This window comes from Bubalus kerabau, chromosome 10, assembly GCF_029407905.1.
Source record: "Bubalus kerabau isolate K-KA32 ecotype Philippines breed swamp buffalo chromosome 10, PCC_UOA_SB_1v2, whole genome shotgun sequence".
In the NCBI taxonomy this organism is placed as follows: domain Eukaryota; kingdom Metazoa; phylum Chordata; class Mammalia; order Artiodactyla; family Bovidae; genus Bubalus; species Bubalus kerabau.
In genome coordinates, this window is record NC_073633.1 from 45,529,903 (window position 1) to 45,550,216 (window position 20,314).

At 36.4% G+C, this 20,314-nt stretch overlaps 1 protein-coding gene and 1 long non-coding RNA gene across 2 annotated transcripts in view; both read right to left on the reverse strand.

Annotated features, from left to right (window-relative positions):
• The window catches only part of MDGA2 (MAM domain containing glycosylphosphatidylinositol anchor 2), a 919,168-nt gene that overhangs the window by 746,068 nt on the left and 152,786 nt on the right, over positions 1-20,314 (reverse strand). The gene's annotated exons all lie outside the window — the stretch shown is intronic.
• Positions 8,330-20,314, reverse strand: part of LOC129621290 (uncharacterized) — a 48,976-nt gene continuing 36,991 nt past the window's right edge. The window contains exons 3-4 of the long non-coding RNA XR_008699183.1: positions 8,664-8,818; positions 8,330-8,503 (exon numbers count right to left, since the gene is read on the reverse strand). This is a non-coding gene — a long non-coding RNA (uncharacterized LOC129621290). The remainder of the gene's footprint in view (positions 8,504-8,663; positions 8,819-20,314) is intronic.

A 20,314-nucleotide genomic window follows, 5' to 3' on the forward strand; every position in this document is an offset into this window, starting at 1 on the left:
TACTTTGCAAAGAGTTGACTCATTGAAAAAGACTCTGATGCTGGGAGGGACTGGGGGCAGGAGCAGAAGGAGATGACAGAGGATGTGATGGCTGTATGGCATCATCGACTTGATGGACTTGAGTTTGAGTGAACTCTGGGAGTTGGTGATGGACAGGGAGGCCTGGTGTGCTGCAAATCATGGGGTCGCGAAGAGTCGGACACGACTGAGCAACTGAACTGAACTGAACCTACGTATTATTATTGTTGTACTAGACTTTTTGTCCTTTTAAATATAAATACATTGTACACATCTCCAATGGTTTACTAATGCCCCTAAAAATACTGGAGTCATCCAGACTTAACTAGTACCAAGCAAGTATTTTCTAATTTTGTCAGTTGCCTCAATTTCTGTTCCACTGGTAATTTTTCTCATTTTTGGAGTATGTATGAGAAATAGAATTTTTTTTAAAATGATGACATTGATCTCCATATTTCCATTCATTGTTGGTATATAAAAACTAAGTCTTTAAGCAAGAGTGAGATAAGGAAATTTATTTTTTATTGTTTCATTATCTGTTTTGGGTGGTTATTTTTACATGGAATTGAGATCCGGTAGATGGTTTAGAGATTGTGTCATATTTTTGAAAGCAATTTCCCCAGTATAGGTGGAAATAAGATAAATGCACACACATGCATATAACAGTCTAGGCAAAATATGACACAACTTCCTACAAGACCACAGGGGAGGAATTGAGATGGTTACAGATATAGATAGGTTTCTATGAGAAAAGTTGAGTTATTGAGGGCTAGACAAAAAAAGAGAGAAAGTTAAAAAAAATAGTCACCATTTATAGGAGAGGGCTGATAAAAATAGAAAAGCCTGGATGAGAAATTAGTCAACACTGAGTAATTTGGTAGACTGTCATATAAAAAAGAATACTAGAATACACTTTGCTGGGATGGGGTAGGGTGGGAATGAGTGTGAATATATACAGTAACACCCTTGGAATATTTATTTCGGAACTAAGGAAAATGAGTTAAATATATCAGTTTAGGGATTATAAATGCAGTGGTAACCCATGAGTGAGGATGAGCTCATTCAAGGAAAGTGTCATGAAAGCACAGAAGAAGGAAGTTCAGGGAGGCCCTGTATGCAAGAATGAAAAGTGAAAGTGTTAGTTGCTCTGTCGTGTCCGACTCTTTGTGACCCCAGGGACTGTAGTCCACCAGGCTCCTCTGTCCTTGGAATTCTCCAGGCAAGAATACTGTATATATGGGTTGCTATTCCCTTCTCCAGGGTATCTTCCCAACTTAGGGATAGAACCTGGGTCTCCCACATTGTAGGCAAATTCTTTACCATCTGAGCCACCAGGGAAGCCCATGTAAGAGTGAGAGAGACAATGAAACATGGGAGAGACAAACACAGAGAAAGAGACAGAGAGGCAGAGCTTCCATGTTTAACCTATTGCTCTAAATAAACATCCCCCAAGGTCCTATTGGTTAGCAGTATTATAAACTTCATCTTATTTTTGGTCTATAGCCTTTCTGTTAGCTTGAGATCTCTGTGTAATTTCATTTATTTTAATTTTTGAATTCAATGTCTCTTTCCAAAATATGACATAATGAGCACAGTCTCAAATAACCATGCTTCCTTTACTATCCCTCCTCCCCCTTTTCTTTGTGGGACAAAAGACTGATGTCACCATGGGATGTAAGGACAAATGGGAAGCCCTCCAATTACTTCCCCTTGGTACAGCAATCAAATCTAAAGTCCTTGTGGTTGTCCCGTAAGTTCTTACAGGACCTGGCTCCTGCCTCTCTGATGTCATCACGTTTTGCTGCTAAGTCGCTTCAGTCCGACAGCAGGCCACCAGGCTCCGCCGTCCCTGGGATTCTCCAGGCAAGAACACTGGAGTGGGTTGCCATTTTCTTCTCCAATGCATGAAAGTGAAAAGTGAAAGTGAAGTTGCTCAGTAAATGTCTGACTTCGTGACCCCAGGGACTGCAGCCTACTAGGCCCCTCCGTCCATGGGATTTTCCAGGCAAGAGTACTGCAGTGGGTTGCCATTGCCTTCTCCGGTCATCACGTTTTACCTTCCATCAAATATGCCTTCCTTCTGTCCTGGCATCCTCCAACATACTCCTACCTCAGGAACTTTGCACCTGTCATTTTCTCAGTCTGGAACATGAGTTCTTTGTTCCCATACTTTGAATCTCAGCTCAGATACTATCTTCTTGGCACAGACTTCCCTAGCTATCTTAGCTAAAGCAGCCGTCTCTATTCCATGGTCCAGCCTTAGTTCCTTTATACAGTTATAATTATCTATACTTCTCTAATTTTTATTGGTTTGATATATGTCTACCAATCTACTTACATACATTTAATTCCATGAAGTGTTTCATTCCTAGTGTGTCTTCAGATTTTGGAGTAAGCAGGAAGAAGGCCCTCAGGATACAAATTTCATTAAATTGAATTCATGATTGCAAAAGACAACTTAAACTGTGCCCAAAGGAAACCTCACTACTAACAGAAATTTAATTTTGAAAGACTGAACCATAAAGCGAACATCAATTATGTTTACAGAAAAATATGACTATTTACAATATAGATTTTTTCTTTTAAATAAATATTTTAAAAAAATTCTTTCATGTGCAAAGAGTTTACATATAAGAGTGCTGATTGGTTGGTTGTTGTTGGGATATTTTTGCCCTTTTTTGATTTTTTTCAACTCTAATGGACCTAAACATGCCATGTATTTTTGTGAGAATAAAAATATTTCCAGTAACTTATTATTTAAAAGTGTTCGGTATTATATACATGGAAAAAGAAGAGGAAAGGTAGGACGTTTCACAGAGCACAGACACACAAACACACTTTTATACCAGAAATATAAATGTAACTGATGGAGCAGCCAGTTCAAGCTGAAAACCTATCTTCACTGTACTGAGCATAAAGAGGAGCAGGAAGAGAGTGCAAAGGAATGATGACCAGTCTGCAGAAGTACACATAATCAGGTCTGCTCCTCAAAGAAATAGGATTTTTTTTTTTTTTTGCTTGTTTGTTTATAATGAGTACTTGCAGGTCTACATACCCCAAATGTTCTAGCCATCTTGGACACATAAGCACAATAACTCACAAATAATAAAACTGGCTCAGTTAAGTGAAGTCCTTGTCAAGGGTCATAGAGCTGGTACGTGAAACTGTTTCATAGGTCATTGTAAGAGCTACTGAAAACTGCCCAGGGAACACCAGCATGTCAACTGTTTTAACATTTTATTTTCTTCCTAAATTCAGTAATATAGATGGACACATAAAAATATTAAAGAATAAGAATATTTTGTCTTTATCTGACTCTGACCTCCAACAATGAGTCAAACTGAATGTGTTAGAAAAAAAAAAAAAAGGCTGATGTAAATTTATCCACTATAAAATTTTTCTGATTTTTATGCATTAGGAAAATCATTAAAATATTTGGTATATATATTAATTCACTGAATATAAACTTTCAATATGATCTCAATCTGATGATAGTTCAAAACTGCTCATAAAGATTCAAAGAGATTCCAAAATGAAAGGACTATAATGTCATAAATCAAATTCTCCACTTTACTTACTGAAATGGTATCAACCTTTCAAGTGCCAAAGATTTGAATGACTTATGAAGAGATGCCTTGTTCTATCGACATCATAAATCTATCGTAGTCCATGCCAAGGTCCATACTTAACAGTACTTCAACTGTGAAATGCTAATTAAAATCCACAGTTCAATGATTTTCTTAAGAGATGACAGCATAATGCTGAAATTATTGATGTCAGTCTCTTATACAGCAGATTCCCTGTAGAGCTACTCAAAATCCATGGCTTTCTCTCACTGTAAGGTTATCAGCCACCTTTGAGTTGGATGAAAGAATGGGAGAAAATATGACCCATGTTATCACAGTCATGTAACATATCCTCTTTTTTAAATTGCACAATACAGAGCCAAACTCTGAAACTCTGCTATGTTTCTAGTCAATGCCATAAAAAATCTAACTAAATGGCATTCAAGAAAAATTTTAATAATATTTATACTCCCAAAGTTAATTATTATATCATTTATTTTATGTACATTTTAGTAAGAATGTTCTATCTTGTTCTGTTGTATCCAGTCCATGTTTATAGTATATTAATTTCCTTCAAACAAATCTAATCCACTGCAAGAATTTTACAAAAACAGTATTTCTTAGATAGCTGTGTTATTTAAGTAAAACTTGTGATGAAAGTGCTTGCTAATTGAAAATAGGAAAATTAACAAACTATTTAAGAGAAGAATTCACTTCAATTCTTCCAAGACATACTGAAAACTTTCTATAGGTCCATACAGCAATGAACAAAGCAGCAATAGAATAGTTTATGTCCCAATGGAGCTTCCAGTGAAAGAAATTTTCTGAAATAATTACTATAGTAAACTCATGGGATAATTTAATATTTTCATTCTAAGGTTCCTCACATAAAAAATATTAGATGACTAAATCCATTTCTACTTAGCATATTTAGTGATCTTTTATCTACCCATGTAGAGAAATAGAATTATAATCTGGGAGCCTAAAAAATGAATGGATAATTAAGCATTTCATTCAGTAATAGAAAGCAGAATCAGTTGCAATGTAAACACCACCTAACATGTTAAAATCATAACCATACATAAGTGTTTGCTGCAGAATATTTGAAATTCCAAGAACTGTGAAGCATATTAAGTTAGTACCCACTATGTCTTAAGTTACAAACTAATTGACCTTCATTTCTGTGCTTAGTTGCTCGGTCATGTCCGATTCTTTGTAACCCTATGGTCTGTAGCCCACCAGGCTCCTCTATCCACGGGATTCTCCAGGCAAGAATACTGGAGTGGGTAGCCATTCCCATCTCCAGGGGATCTTCCCCACCCAGGGATCAAACCTGCATCTCCTGCATTGTAGGCAGATTCTTTACTGGCTGGGCCACCAGGGACCTCCATTTCTAATACTGTAAAAATTTACTGAAATGATTTCTCCAAATTAAGACAGTAAGCCATCAACCAACTTAACATTCATTGATTTTGTACCTTTGTTCTTTGTTAAGCACCTTTAGATGCCGCTGGGATCTAAATACTGAGAGATACTGAGATAATGTATAATATCTGAAACATAGTAAAGTGAAGTCGCTCAGTCGTGTCTGACTCTTTGCGACCCTGTGGTCTGTAGCCCACCAGGCTCCTCCATCCATGGAATTCTCCAGGCAAGATTACTGGAGTGGGTTGCCATTTCCTTCTCCAGGGGATCTTCCAGACCCAGGGATTGAATGCAGATCTCCTGCATTGTAGGCAGATGCTTTAACCTCTGAGCCACCGGGGAAGCTCCAAAACATAGTAAATGCTCAACAAATCTTGTTGATTTCTAGGAATATTCTACTTGGTTAACATACCATGAAGTATGTAGTGACACTGAAGGGAGGGGGAGCAACTCAGAAGCTAACAGCAAAGAACATTTTAAAAAGAGTTCTGGTTTTAGCTAGGGTACCTTAACAGACTTTTTACTGAATTTTCATTTTGTTTGTTTTTCAGAGAGGTAAAGTGGTACTCATTATAATTACCAGGTTAAGAGAAAGCTTCACCTAACACATGTTTTTCTTTTTTTTTCCCCCTACAGTGTTTCTCTTTCTTCAAAGTCAAACAAGATAGGTGGGTAAACGCTCCCCAGTTCCTGAGAAACATGATATATGCAAGCCATCCTTATTTGGGATCTCCTCATGGGCTTGGGAGGCAAGTAAAATTAGATCAAAAAGCCCTCCCAGGCTAACATTAACTTCTGAAATTCTGTTTTCCTTCTGAATCTCCTAGGATGATTGGAGAAGAAAGACTCTATAGGTACCTCAAATCTTTGTTTTGCAAAGGAGAGCACCAGAAACTCTTTTGAGACTTTTTCTGTAACACACAAATCTATTAATATCAGTCCTGGGTCCTGAAGAATACTTAGTAATTTTATCATCAGTGTACGTCTGGTCAGATCCCATGCCTTGTAGTACACTTTATACAGGTGGTACTTAATTTATACTTGTATAAGGTAAATTCTGCCTTATAACTGAATGACCACCTATGAATAACATCCCTCCTCTTACACATCATTTTTCCTCTCAATTTCTTTCTCTGCTACTTCCAGGTACCCCTTAAGCTGCCAATTCTCTTGATTACAAGAGGTCACAACAATGTTAAAAGTTCTCCCAAAGTTATTTCTTTTTTCCTCATCTATCTGGTTGCCCTGATATTTCCCATTTCATCTGCTGTGACAATAATCTAAGCATAGCTATCTCTGAAATAAAGATTACTTATACTTTATCTCTTCATATATGCAAAGTTCTACTTTTGTATCTGTGCCTACTTTGTATTTTCTTATAAGATTGACTAAATAAATAGAAGGTAAGTTGAAGAACAAAGAGCAGAAAAAGTGGTTCTACAGTCAGAATTAGAAAATGACTGGGGCTTCCCAGAAGGCGCAAAGTGGGAAAGAATCTACCTGCCAATACGGGAGATACAGGAGACACAGGGTTGATCCCTGGGTCATGAAGAACCCCTGAAGGAGGAAACAGCAACCCACTCTGGTATTCTTGCCTGGAAAATCCCATTGACAGAGGAGCCTGACAGACTACAGTCTATGGGGTCACAAAGAGTTGGACACAACTGAGCATGCACACATGGACAAGCAAATAACTCAAGCAAGAAAGGAATTTATTTCAGGATTTACAGTAGCTCATACAGTTAACTAGAAGGAGAGAATTTGGCCTAGATGAGGGGCCAGGCCACTGATTATACAGCAAGGTCTTGCCATAGGCATAGCTATTTAGGATGCCAGCCCAGACATCATCACAGTAATTTTCAGCAGTGCTGTCGAACTCTCAGTTTGGTTACCACCATGGTGAATTACCTGTGAATACCCTGCACACATGAAGATATAAAGTGCACATGTTATGGGCCTGGGTCACATGACCACATGTCTGCAGAGTAAGAGCAGGGGGAGGAAATACCTTCTTATTTATATTCACACAGAGATCAGCGTAGCATTGTTTCCTGCCATGCTATTTTGGAATCCCACCCCCAACACACACAGACACACACACTTGCACACACACACATAACATGCGCAAACCAATAAGAGAATGAATATTCAGTGGCTGGATGCCAAACATCAAATAAGTACTTAAGACAGAGACTGGAATCTCTGGTTTTGAGAGGTTTATTTCAAGTGTTAGAATATTATGCTTCAGCTTATATAGATATATAAGCCATGGTGGGCAGGTCTGGAAACATGAACAAAGCATCAAGTACCAGAGTATTTTTTAGGAAGAACTATACAACGTTTGAAAGCCAGTGTAGCCAATAATGAAGAGCACAGACTGCAAGGTGCAAATACTGTTTCGGCCACTTATTAATTGTATCACTCAGGAAAAATTCACCCAATTTTCTTTACTTAAATCCTCTAATCTGATAATAGAACAGAATCAATATCTAAGTGTTCATTCCAAGTTCTGAGCTACCAAATAAATGCTAAAACCACATCCAGTTACTAGATTTAAGGCTGCCTGAATTCCATTGTTTGAAACTTAAGTCAAAGAGAATTTTCTGAGATGCAGGTAGAGACCCTTCATTCCCAGAGTTAATGGATAATAACCATAGTTCAATCATTAAGCCCAATTCAAAAGATCAGGAAACTCAAACAGGGCTCTGTATCAACTTAGAGGCATGGGATGGGGAGGGAGATGGGAGGGAGTTTCAAAAGGGAAGGGATATATGTGTACCTATGGCTGATTAATGTTGAAACTTGACAGAAAACAGCAAAATTCTGCAAAGCAATTATCCTTCAATAAAAAATAAATTAAAAAAAAAGACTCTACCTTTTCTTACATACTGACTGCATTTACAAAGTTTTCTATAGGTGATGCTTATGGCTGTAGTGGACCCCAATTAGCTTTTTCACCAATTTTTTATACATATTACTAATACCTCCCTCTACCTTCCACTTTACCAAGTGAAATCACTAAATATAAATGCATAGGACATTTTAAAAAATTGATACATTTTTCATAAGCTGTCCGTAAAATGGTCTTTTATGCATAGTCCTGGAGCTGACATTTGTTGCTTACCTCCTCAATAACTAACCTCCATTAAACTCTCATCAACAGTACCTAGACTTTCCTATAGCCAATCTGTGTAATATCATTCCAGGCTTTTTTTGAGCCTCAGGTTCAGAAAAGCCACATTGCTTAAACCAGGTAGTAAACTCCATACTCTGGGCTGCAGACTTCAGTTCAGGGATGATCAAGTCAATGGACCATAAGGCAGTATTCACCGGGGCTGCCAGAAGAGCAGTTCCTCTGCTTTGTGGGGGAGCTACCAGAACAGTTGCCTTCTCTTTCTCTGGACTTCATGGTGTGAAGTTATGAGGTTTGGCTCCTTTGTGGCCACCACGTGAGAAGACGACCTGAGTATCAGACCGGCACACAGTGTGCACAGCTGCAGAATTACAGAAAAAAGCCAGAATATGGATAACCTCATTAATATGTAATTCAAACTGTGTCTCAAGTCAGTAAAAGGCCTTATTTGGTAGATGAAAAGTGAAAGTGTTAGTAGCTCAGTTGTGACCCTTTTAGTGACCCCATGGATTGTAGCATACCAGGCCCCTCTGTCCATGGAATTTCTCCAGGCAAAAATACTGGAGTGGGTAGCCATTCCCTTCTCCAGTGGATCTTCCTGACTCAGGGATCAAACCTGGATCTCCAGCACTGCAGACGGATTCCTTACCATATCAGCCACCAGGGAAGGCTTATTCTGTAGATATATGTCAAATTAATTTTTATTTCTTATGCCAATTTGGGCTAGATTTTCCACCACATGCAAGCAAAAGATTTCCAATTAAAAAGCAAACTAGAAAACGATCAGAAAATATATTCTTACACATAAGGACAAAAATAATGGATGTTATATTTACCAAAAAACTGCCTACTGAAATACATTCATCAGAGAAACAATCAGAAGTTGAATCAGAAGGCATGGCAGATTGAGACTCAGAGTAGTTGTGATAGTAACAAATCGTTTACAAGCATCAACAAATGTTTTCACATATGACTATTTATCCTCCTTTTGGACTGAAAATGTCAGTCAGATAAAAGGAATCTTAGGTTTAGTTGTTTTTTTTTTTTTTTTTTCTCACAAGTACATGAGAAAAAAAAATCATACCTGCCAAAAATGCTTACACCTGACTTTACAGTTTAACTCTGACTGCAGGTGGGAGTCTTTCAATGACACAAATGGAGAGAAGTCAAGCTTAACATACCCCAGAGCTCTGAAGGGAAATTACAATGTCAAAATACATTCTTCAGCAAAAGTCAATGCAGAGACACTAGTGTGCTACTCTGTGTACCGTCCTCTCAAGGGTACAAAGAGAGAGAGAGGAAATGAGGATATTTACAGCAAAATATTTACAAAGTAGGTTATAACTTTCAAAAACATTAACCTTTCTTAAATCTTTCATTTAAAATAAGCAATTTGCAAACCAGAGAGAACCAATAAATCACATATGTTAAATGTCCCATGGACTGTAGCTCACCAGGCTCCTCTGTCCGTGGAATTCTCAAGGCAAGTATACTGGAGTGGGTTGCCATTTCCTTCTCCAGGGGATCTTCCCGACCCAGGGATCGAACCCAGGTCTCTCACATTGAAGGCAAATTCTTTACCATTTGAACCACCAGAGAAGCCATATTATATGCAAAACACTACATTTAGATGATCAGGATAAAGTTAGCCCATTCCATAAAGATAGAGGCAATGAACTCTAAATTAGGTTCTGCTGTGGAATTAGCTCGATGAACTTGAACAGTACACAGACACCTCTTGATTGTCTGTTATTTATTGATAACATATTTGTGCATAAGGGTACTGAAGACATGACATTGTTAAGATATAATGAAGAATAACTTATACTTGAATGCATAAAATTACAAAAATGCCTAATAATCTAATTATGTGCATTCATTTCTCCTTATTTACCAAAGTATTAGGTCTTAGCCAGGAAACTAGAATTTTTTGGTATAAAGAAAACATGCCCTCAACATATTGCATGTCTTAATTTCCTCACTTTTTCCTTATTCTTTCTTTTCAGTTTTTATTATTTTTTAAATCCAACAGTATAAAAAAGTAAGGTGAGGAAGACATATAATAAAGAGAGGGAATGTATATATGTGTGTGTGTGTGTGTGTGTGTGTGTGTGTGGTAGGTGTCAGGGGCCATTATGTAGTTGAACTAATGACATATTTTGTAAGCGGCTGGACCAATAAACAGTGAGGAGATACAGTATGCTGATATAAAAGAGCACATATATGCATATTATCAAGATGGGTTAAGAAATAATTATTCACCAACTGACTACATGATATTTCAAAATTCTAGATGCAGAATAATCTACCCAGAAAAGTATATTAAATTTGTGGGGGTGGAGGATGGGTAGGTGGTTGGGAGGTCAATAGACTTCATAGATATTGCAGTATTAATAGAAGAGATATGATAAATTTCCTCTGAATAAAAAGAAAACAATCATACAATTTTTAACATGTTTATATATATATAATTTATAGAGGAACTATATGCTAAAATTATATTTACACATGCTTAGTCACTTCAGTTGTGTCCGACTCTTTGCAACACTATGGGCTGTCGCTCACCAGGCTCCTCTGTCCATGAGGATTCTCCAGGCAAGAATAATGGAGTAGGTTGCCATACCTTCCTCCAGGGCATCTTCCCATATCTATATGTAGATACATGTTTATGTATGTATAAAAAATGGTACAAACTGTTATATGACAGTAATTGTTTAACACAAAATACTATTTAGGCTTTCTGTTACTGATGTACATATCATACACTGTAACAGATAATTTGTAACAGTGTGCTTCCCAAAATATTGTTATTTTACACTTGCCTCATGCTTTGTTTTTCTATTTGATATTCTGTTACATTAGGTATCCCCATAGAGAAGCTTCTTCAAAAAAAAAAAAAAAAAAGGAAAGTTGAGGACTAATATATTAAAATCACTTACAGGAATTTGACAAATGGCTACCCAAGAGACCTAAGGCGTCATGAGCAGCACCCTGATTTATATAAGGTCTGGAGACACTGTGAGTTGTCACACACATATTCAGGAGACACACAGAACCAGGTTAAATGCTAGGTCATCATCATTTTTATTATTTTCATGTCCTGTTTTTCTTTAAAAAAAAAAAAACAGGTTATTAAACCTAAATATTTTAGTGCTCTTTTGCTTCCTATTTTAGCAAGCACTGGTATCTTTATGGAATATTCATCTTTATTTAATGTAAAACATAGAAAACATACAAACAGAGAAAGCCCATCAATTAAAAATGTTTTATCCAATTTTATTTTTAGTGCTTAACCTATTTTATATTTCATACATAGCTATGTTCTAATTTAAAGGGCTGATTCAGACTTTTTGACTCAGTCTTCATGGGATTTCATCAGAGGGAAGATGAACATACTTTTGGCCACCTGGTGTGGGAGCTTCATTTTATTTTTTCTCATGCAATTTTTAAAAATTGCAACTTTATGTACAGTGTGCTACTTAAAAAATACTGCTCACTTAGTCAATTAAATTGCAACTCAATTTTAAGGGAAATAATTTAAATTTACACATGATGCTTTGTTGAAGTGGTTGATTGTTTTCTCAGAAAAATGGGCAATAAAAGAAAGCACAAGAGTGGCAAAAAATGTTGTCCTAAGATTTCATTTGATTTTTTTTTCCTTAGAAGAGCAATGGAAATATTCTATTTCTTATAATTCATTATGATTATAAGTCACTTTGTCTCAAAATTCTTCTAAGTCACTCAGTCTGCAGGAAACAAAGTTTATACCATACACAGGCATTCTTACCTTCGGGTATATAAGTAACTATAGTTTGTGAGATAATGATTTCCAATTCATTAAGAACTTTCTCCCTCTTTTCTAGAATTAAAGAAGAAACAAAGAGTCTCACAAATATTCCCCCTCTCTCCAATATTTGCTGCTGCTGCTGCTAAGTCGCTTCAGTCCTGTCCGACTCTGTGCGACCCCATAGACAGCAGCCCACCAGGCTCCCCCATCCCTGGGATTCTCCAGGCAAGAACATTGGAGTGGGTTGCCATTTCCTTCTCCAATGCATGAAAGTGAAAAGTGAAAGTGAAGTTGCTCAGTCGTGTGCGACTCTTAGCAACCCCATGGACTGCAGCCTCCCAGTCTCCTCCGTCCATGGGATTTTCCAGGCAGGAGTACTGGAGTGGGTTGCCATTGCCTTCTCCGTCTCCAATATTTATCACAGCTAAATTATTGCACTGAGTTGGAAGGCCATTACTCTCCTTAATAATATACCCTCCCTCTCCATGAAGCCAGCCAGTTGAATTCACTGCTTGAGAATGAGGAGGACCATAACTGGAGCTCACTCAAATTTTTAAAAATTTAATTTCTGATTGGCAAAGTCTAGAGCTCCACGTCTATGTATTGGGCTTGGTAGATTGGGTGATTCGAGACCTCAGGCACTCTGAAGTGTAGACCTCTAAGTCACATTACCTGTGAAACACAGCACTGTTAAATCCTCCAACTTCACTTAATTCTCAGCAGTAGCTAAGAGCTTTCAAAGGATTTACATTCACCATGAGTTGTTCTTTCTTTAATTGTTTTCCTTTCCTGTTTTAAGCCACCATATGTTTCAAACTCAATGAATTTGTTTTCAGAAACCAGCTAAACACAATGCACTCAAGGATATCTACAAACAAAACAAAACAGAAAAAAACAATAACAGCCACTGCAACAAAACCGCTGTCTAAAAATCTTTTAACACTGAAAATGATTGTCCAAAGCACAGTGGCTGCTAGTAGAGCAACTCACGGGATTAATTTCCCAGAAGAGGCTGATGTCAATGGTAAGTAAAGCTACATATTATGAACCCATGGGAACTTTCTAATGCAAAAATCTATAAGATGGACATTAAAGTGTAAGTAGTTTGCAAGTCTTGAGAAATTATATTAGCCATTTTTTTCCTATGACAGATTACAAATGTAGTCAGAAAATAGATACAGAACACAGAACAGGAGAAAATTGACATTTTATTAACAACTCCATTAAAATACACGAGCTCACAGCCAAGCAAAAATCAAGAATCAATAAGTGTTTTAAATTAACCACCTGACATGTTAGAAATGAATGTACACGTCAAAACACTGAAGGAATCAGTGACCACTCCTTGAAATATGATTCCCAACTATTGGATTCATTACATGAAAGCCTCCAATAAATTTCTTTCAAGTTAAAAGATGAATCCAAATTAAAACTAACTACTGACTATTCCTAAAGTATAGAAATTGTGCAATCCAGAGGTAAGGGAAAACATTTTGTAAAACAATTTTAATACAGAATGAATTTCAATTCACATCAGAATTTTGTCTTTTTTAATGCCTATTGAAGAACACTGATACTTTGTCACTGATTTAAACTCAAGGGTAGTAAAACTGTCATAGGTATAACAATTAACAAAGATAATTTCCACTTTGTAGACATACACATACAGAAACTAAAATGGATTTTCCACCTTCCTCAATCTAGTTGCAATCTTTTCATGAAAAGACTTGTTTCCTCCTTCCAGGGTATCTTAATCTTTGGTTCAATGACTGGCATCTTTAATATTCAATTATTGAATAAGGCAATAGAAACTGAATTTGGTGAATTTTTCTTGGACACTCTCACATGCTTTCTTTTCAGCATTATTCAGTGTACTCAGTCAAGCTCCCTGACTCGTAATGAATGCATTTAAGGGTAATTATAATAAGAACATCCATCAGGTACACTGCTAAGTTTTATACATCTTGATCTTTCTACCACCCTTTCTCTTACAAAAAGAAAAAAAAAAACAACAAAAAAGAAAAAACAATACAGCAGCTGTAATTAGTCTCACTTTATAGATGAAAAACTGAAGCTCAGAGAGTTTAATACTTTAACTAAAGGACCAAGGACAGTAATGAAGGGAGCTCACGTTTGAAACTTGATGTTAGTTACAACCTCCAAAACGCTAGAGCCATTTTTTAGAATGGCTTCATATTTAAAATACTGGAACTTTATCTTCCTAGGCATGTTTATACTTCCTTTTTGGATAAATAAACCTCAAATCTTCAATGAGAACATACTTTCCCTATTTCCCTCTTACTTTAAATACTCCTCTGAACTAAGAGAAATACATAAACTTATAAATATTAGCCCATGGTCAGAAACTTTTTCATTTCAGTTTCTTTCTATAGGCAAGTCAATGATTTTCTCTTGCAGTATAAATGTCTGCTTTTAATGTGTTACATAGGTTAATAAAAACAATGTAACATTGTCTTTTCATACGTGAATATCCAAAATAAGAACATATTTGTGAATATGTATATACACACATACTTTATAAATTACATGTACTTAGAAATGCTATATTCAGTTGGATATGTTCACTAAATAAATTCTCTTCCTGCTTTAAATAACTTGAGAGATGCAATTTTGAGCAATGTCATTGCCATTTGATCAGGGAGAATATTTAAAATTTTAATGTTTGAACAGTCCAGAAGAAATGAATGAGGTAATAACTAGTGAGATGGTATTTTTAAATTTCAAATGTTATCCATTGGAAGGAATAATATCTAAAAAAATACCACAGGTTATTTCCTCCAATTGGAATTAAATCAATAATTCTAGCACTGAATTAATTTAAAAGTAACTATTATGTTCAGAAATGTATCCCTAGCTTATAGTATTTCTAAAACCCATTTTTCTTATACAGTATTTCCATAATGAGGTTATATTCATTAAGATGCCAGAATTTCAATTTCCCAAAGAGACTGACACTTTCAGGCAGTCTTCACAATTTCAGATGCAATTCAATCTATTTTCATTTAATACTGATTAACATCTTTGGAAATAATGTGTAGTGAATTGCTGAGCTAATCAAGGTAAATATAGCCCTGCATTAAGCATTCAAGAATGTTATTCAATCACAAAATAACCCAAATTTTCGAACTCCAAATCAACAAAGTAAAGCTGCCCTTAGAAAACTTAATTTCAAGTTGGCTCATTGGTATTGTTGTACACATTTATATAGTTATCAAACGCTAACAATATGCTCCTAACATAAGAAACAGACCATCTGCCCTGTTAAGCAAAGGCCAAATAAGACCAGTCCCCAAAATATAATAATTAAAATACAATCAAGTCCATTTATCTTGTTCATTCAGTTTTGAATGACACAGCACTCCATAGTACCCAATTTTATTAACAGAAAACCTACATTAATCTGAACCAATGAAATAATTTGGGATACACAGTAGGAGGGTAACACAAACCATAGAGGTTGAAGATAATTTAATGGACACTGACTCTAAGCTATTGGCTATTATTTTTATTCTAATCTTTTTTTTTTAATTTAAAGCAATTTAGGGAAAGAAGCCCCTTACATCAGTACACTTTAAACATAATCTCCTATTTGAAGTGGAAAAAAGAAATGACAGACTGAAGTGTGGAACATAGGCAGGTTACATCTGTAATCAGGCCATAAAATCTTGAGACTCTCTGGACCTAATTCATTTGAAACTTGGAGGGATGATGACAAGGAAGGACCATTCAGACAGATGGAAAGGCAAGGGCACCTGCACCCTGGTCTGACCTCCAGACACCCTGCCCCACATTGATGCCTGGCTTACGTGCCTGCCTATACATGGGTTTACAGCTTGACTATGCATAGGTTCATTAAGCCTTCAGCACAGGATCTCAACGAAAGGACATCTCCATTTTTATTTTGCCATCCATCATATTAGAAGCTTAGTTTGTGACTGAAACAAAACATCCCTATTTCTTTCTTCAGAAGCTTACAAGTTGAAAGGTGTATCAAATGGGAACACAATGTCACAGTTGAAACATTCATTTTCTCCAGAAAACAATCTTCAGGCAGTGGAACTGACAATATTTTTCAGTAATGTTTGAGGGCAAATCAAGGACAGATAAAAAGGACCTGAGATGCTTGGTATTTTCTTATTTTTCCCCTCCAGTTGAAAAAAAAGAAAAAAGGTGCTTCCAAAATGTAAAACCTCTTTTCTACTATGAAGACAGTTTTTAAAAATAGAATTTGGTATGAAGAGTACGTTTATGAAGATATGTGTCATAATCACATACTATAGATCACATGATCACATATTATAGACCACAGTGTAAGCCAACCCCTCAGCCGGGGTTATTAAAATGATAACATAAAAGATTGTCAATCCCATTAGATTTAATAGGAGAAAATGTTTGGGGTAGAAAATAATTGCAGAGGATTTTGATTTAATGGCACAGAGAATGCATTTAAAAGTTACTATTAATAACATCTTTTTTTCCTACCAGCACAAAAAGACTTATTTGATCACTTCATGACAAAGAACTGGAATCATTTCATTAACAACCAATACAAAAATTAGGGTTTGTTGAAGAAACACAAGATTGTTTAAACTGATAATATTGAGGCACCAAGCGTGCCTTCCAGAATTTTGAAGCAACAGTATGCCAAGATCACCTAGTTGTCCTGAAAAGGGTTATATTTATAGCAGTTGTGTTCAATTTGACAAACAGCATGTAATCTCCTCTGTAAAAAGGAATAAAATGCACATTTAGTGAGAATAAATTATTCTTTTACACTATTTAGCTCTGTTTTAATAATATATGTCCTATCTCCCCTTGTACAAAGTTATATTATAGTGACCTGAATAAGATAGAAACTCTCAAGAATAGGCTTTTCTCAAGTTCATGATTCAGATGATGCCAGAAACTGTGTCTTATGTCTCCTAGTAGCCAGCCCCTCTGCATGGGATGAGGCCTTCCATGAAGTGGGTACTCACTAACATTTGCTGAGTTAACAATTAAATGAACAACTTCTTAAATCAGTGGTAGTCATAAAAATAATCATTCACTTGGAATGCACATTACAGAATTATTTAACCTTGGAGTTGCAAGGAGTCGAGGAGAGCTCATTAAATTCATATTCAGTTTAAGAATACCTTCTACCTCTCAGAAGCTTGGTCATCAAAATCTCAGTTTTAAAAATTTCCCAATGTTTGGCAGTTCACTGTTCCATTTTCATCCAGGCCTATTTATTAAACTTTCCTGTGTTGAGTCACAAATTGCTTCCCTTCAACGTGCATCCTAGCTTTGTCCCCTGGATAACATAGAACAAGTAAATTGCCTTTGCATCCTGACAACACTTCAAATATTTTAAGACTACCAAAATTGTCCCACTCTTTTCTGGTTCAACATTCCCACTTCTTTCACCTTCTTATTATTTTCTGGTCTCTAGGCCCAGTCTCCAGGTGGTTTTAAGATCTGTGTACACTTGCCAATGGACATGATCCAGTTCATCAATCACCATCAATCACCTTCACATGGAACTCAAAAATGAACAAAATTAAAATGTGGCTTCACTGCTTTTATTATTTTTTCTCCTTTTGTTTGCAGTGGGTTATGATACACCTAGGTATGATTTGTCATTGTATCTACTTCCTTGGAGTCTGAAGATTTTTGAACCTGTGGCTTAACTGCCAGTTTTTGAAAATTTTCATTGATACTTTCCCATTCTCTTGCACCTCTCTTTCTAAAACTCTAAATTATGTTTGGCAATTGCCACTTATTTTTTTTTTAATACTCTTCCTCGTTTTCCAGCCTTATCTGTCTCTGGCTTTAATCTAGATATTTTTAGTCATTTATTTCCCAGTTCACTAATCCTCTCTTCTGACATGTCAAATCTGTTATTAACCTATCTGTTGGATCTTTAATTTTCAACCACTGCATTTATCAGGTTCCAGTTCACTAGGAAAATTCTGCATTTTTTTCTTCTTTTTTTTGAAAATATTAAGCATAGTTATTTAAAAGTTCCTATCCTCAGATATATTACTCCAATATCTAATTCATCCTCTGGGTCTCCAACTATAGAATTTTGTTTTTACTTTTAACTTTCTAGACTTCTTTTTGTGCATATGAGGTAATTTTTAAATGACTGTTAGGTATTATATGTTAAATACTGTTGCAAAGGTTCAAGCTGCTGCTGCTGCTGCTGCTGCTGCTAAGTCGCTTCAGTCGTGTCTGACTCTGTGCGACCCCATAGACAGCAGCCCACCAGACTCCCCCGTCCTTGGGATTCTCCAGGCAAGAACACTGGAGTGGGTTGCCATTTCCTTCTCCAATGCACGAAAGTGAAAAATGAAAGTGAAGTTGCTCAGTCGTGTCCAACTCTTCACGACCCCATGGACTGCAGCCTACCAGGGTCCTCCGTCCATGGGATTTTCCAGGCAAGAGTACTCCAGGCCAAATTTTATTTTACTCTGGAAGGCAAGTAGACTACTGGTATATTCAGTTAACCATGGGTTTTGGATTTTGTTAGGGTTTGTCTTTTTTCTGCTGCTGCTAAGTCACATCAGTCATGTCCAACTCTGTGCAACCCCATAGATGGAAGCCCACCAGGCTCCTCTGTCCCTGGGATTCTCCAGGCAAGAACACTGGAGTGGGTTTCCATTTCCTTCTCCAATGCATGAAAGTGAAAAATGAAAGTGAAGTCGCTCAGTCTTGTCCGACTCCTAGCAACCCCATGGACTGCAGCCTACCAGGCTCCTCCATCCACGGGATTTCCCAGGCAAGAGTACTGGAGTTGGGTGCCACTGTCTTTTTTCTAGTTCACCCTTATTCCTAGATCTTAGTACTTCTGGCATGACTAAAAGCCTATGAAATTGACAAGGGCCACTCTACTTTTTTGGGCCCTAAACTCTAACTTCTCTCTTACTATGACCACCAGGATACTGATTTCTTTGCTAACCATTGTGGTCTTTTGGGAAGAGGTTTCTAGTTGATTTCTAGGAGTTCCACCATGCACATGTATAGTTTAAAAATTAATCAATGTGATACACCACATTAACAAATTGAAAGATAAAAACCATATGATTATCTCAATAATGCAGAGAAAGCCTTTGACAAAATTCAACATCCACTTATGATATAAAAACTCTCCAGAAAGCAGGCATAGAAGGAACATACCTCAACATAATAAAAGACATCTGCAATAAACCCACAGCAAACATTATCTTCGATGGTGAAAAACTGAAAGCATTTCCCTTAAACTCAGGAATAAGACAAGGGTGCCCACTCTCACCACTACTATTCAACATAGTTTTGGAAGTTTGAGCCACACCAATCAGAGAAGAAAAAGAAATAAAAGGAATCCAGATAGGAAAAGAAGAAGTCAAACTCTCACTGTTTGCAGATGACATGATCCTCTACATAGAAAACTCTAAAGACACCACCAGAAAATTATTAGAGCTAATCAATGAATATAGCAATGTCGCAGGATATAAAATTAACCACAGAAATCCCTTGCACTCCTATATGATAACAATGAGAAAACAGAAAGAGAAATTAAGGAAACAAATCCATTTATAATTGCGATGAAAAGAATAAAATACTTAGAAATAAATCTACCTAAAGAAACAAAAGACCTATATATAAAAAACTATAAAACACTGATGAAAGAAATCAAAGAGGACGCAAATAGATGGAGAAATATACCATGTTCATGGATCAGAAGAATCAATATAGTGAAAATGAGTATACTACCCAAAGAAATCTATAGATTCAATGCAATCCCTATCAAGCTACCAATGGTATTTTTCACATAACTAGAACAAATAATTTCACAATTTGCATGGAAATACAAAAACCTCAAATAGCCAAAGCAATCTTGAGAAAGAAGAATGGAACTGGAAGAATCAACCTACCTGACTTCAAACATTACTACAAGCTACAGTCATCAAGACAGTATGGTACTGGCACAAAGACAAAAATACAGATCAATGTAACAAAATAGAAAGCCAAAAGATGAATCCATGCACCTATGGACACCTTATCTTTGACAAAGGGGCAAAAATATACAATGGAGAAAAGAAATTCTCTTTAACAAGTTGTGCTGGGAAAACTGGCCAACCACCTGTAAAAGAATGAAACTAGAATACTTTCTAACACCATAAACAAATATAAACTCAAAATGGATTAAATATCTAACTGTAAGACCAGAAACTATAAAACTCCTAGAAGAAAATATAGGCAGAACACTCTCTGACATAAATCACAGCAAGATCCTCTATGACTCACCTCGCAGAGTAATGGGAATAAAAGCAAAAATAAACAAATGGGACCTAACTAAACTTAAAAGCTTTTTTCACAACGAAGGAAACTATAAGCAAGGTG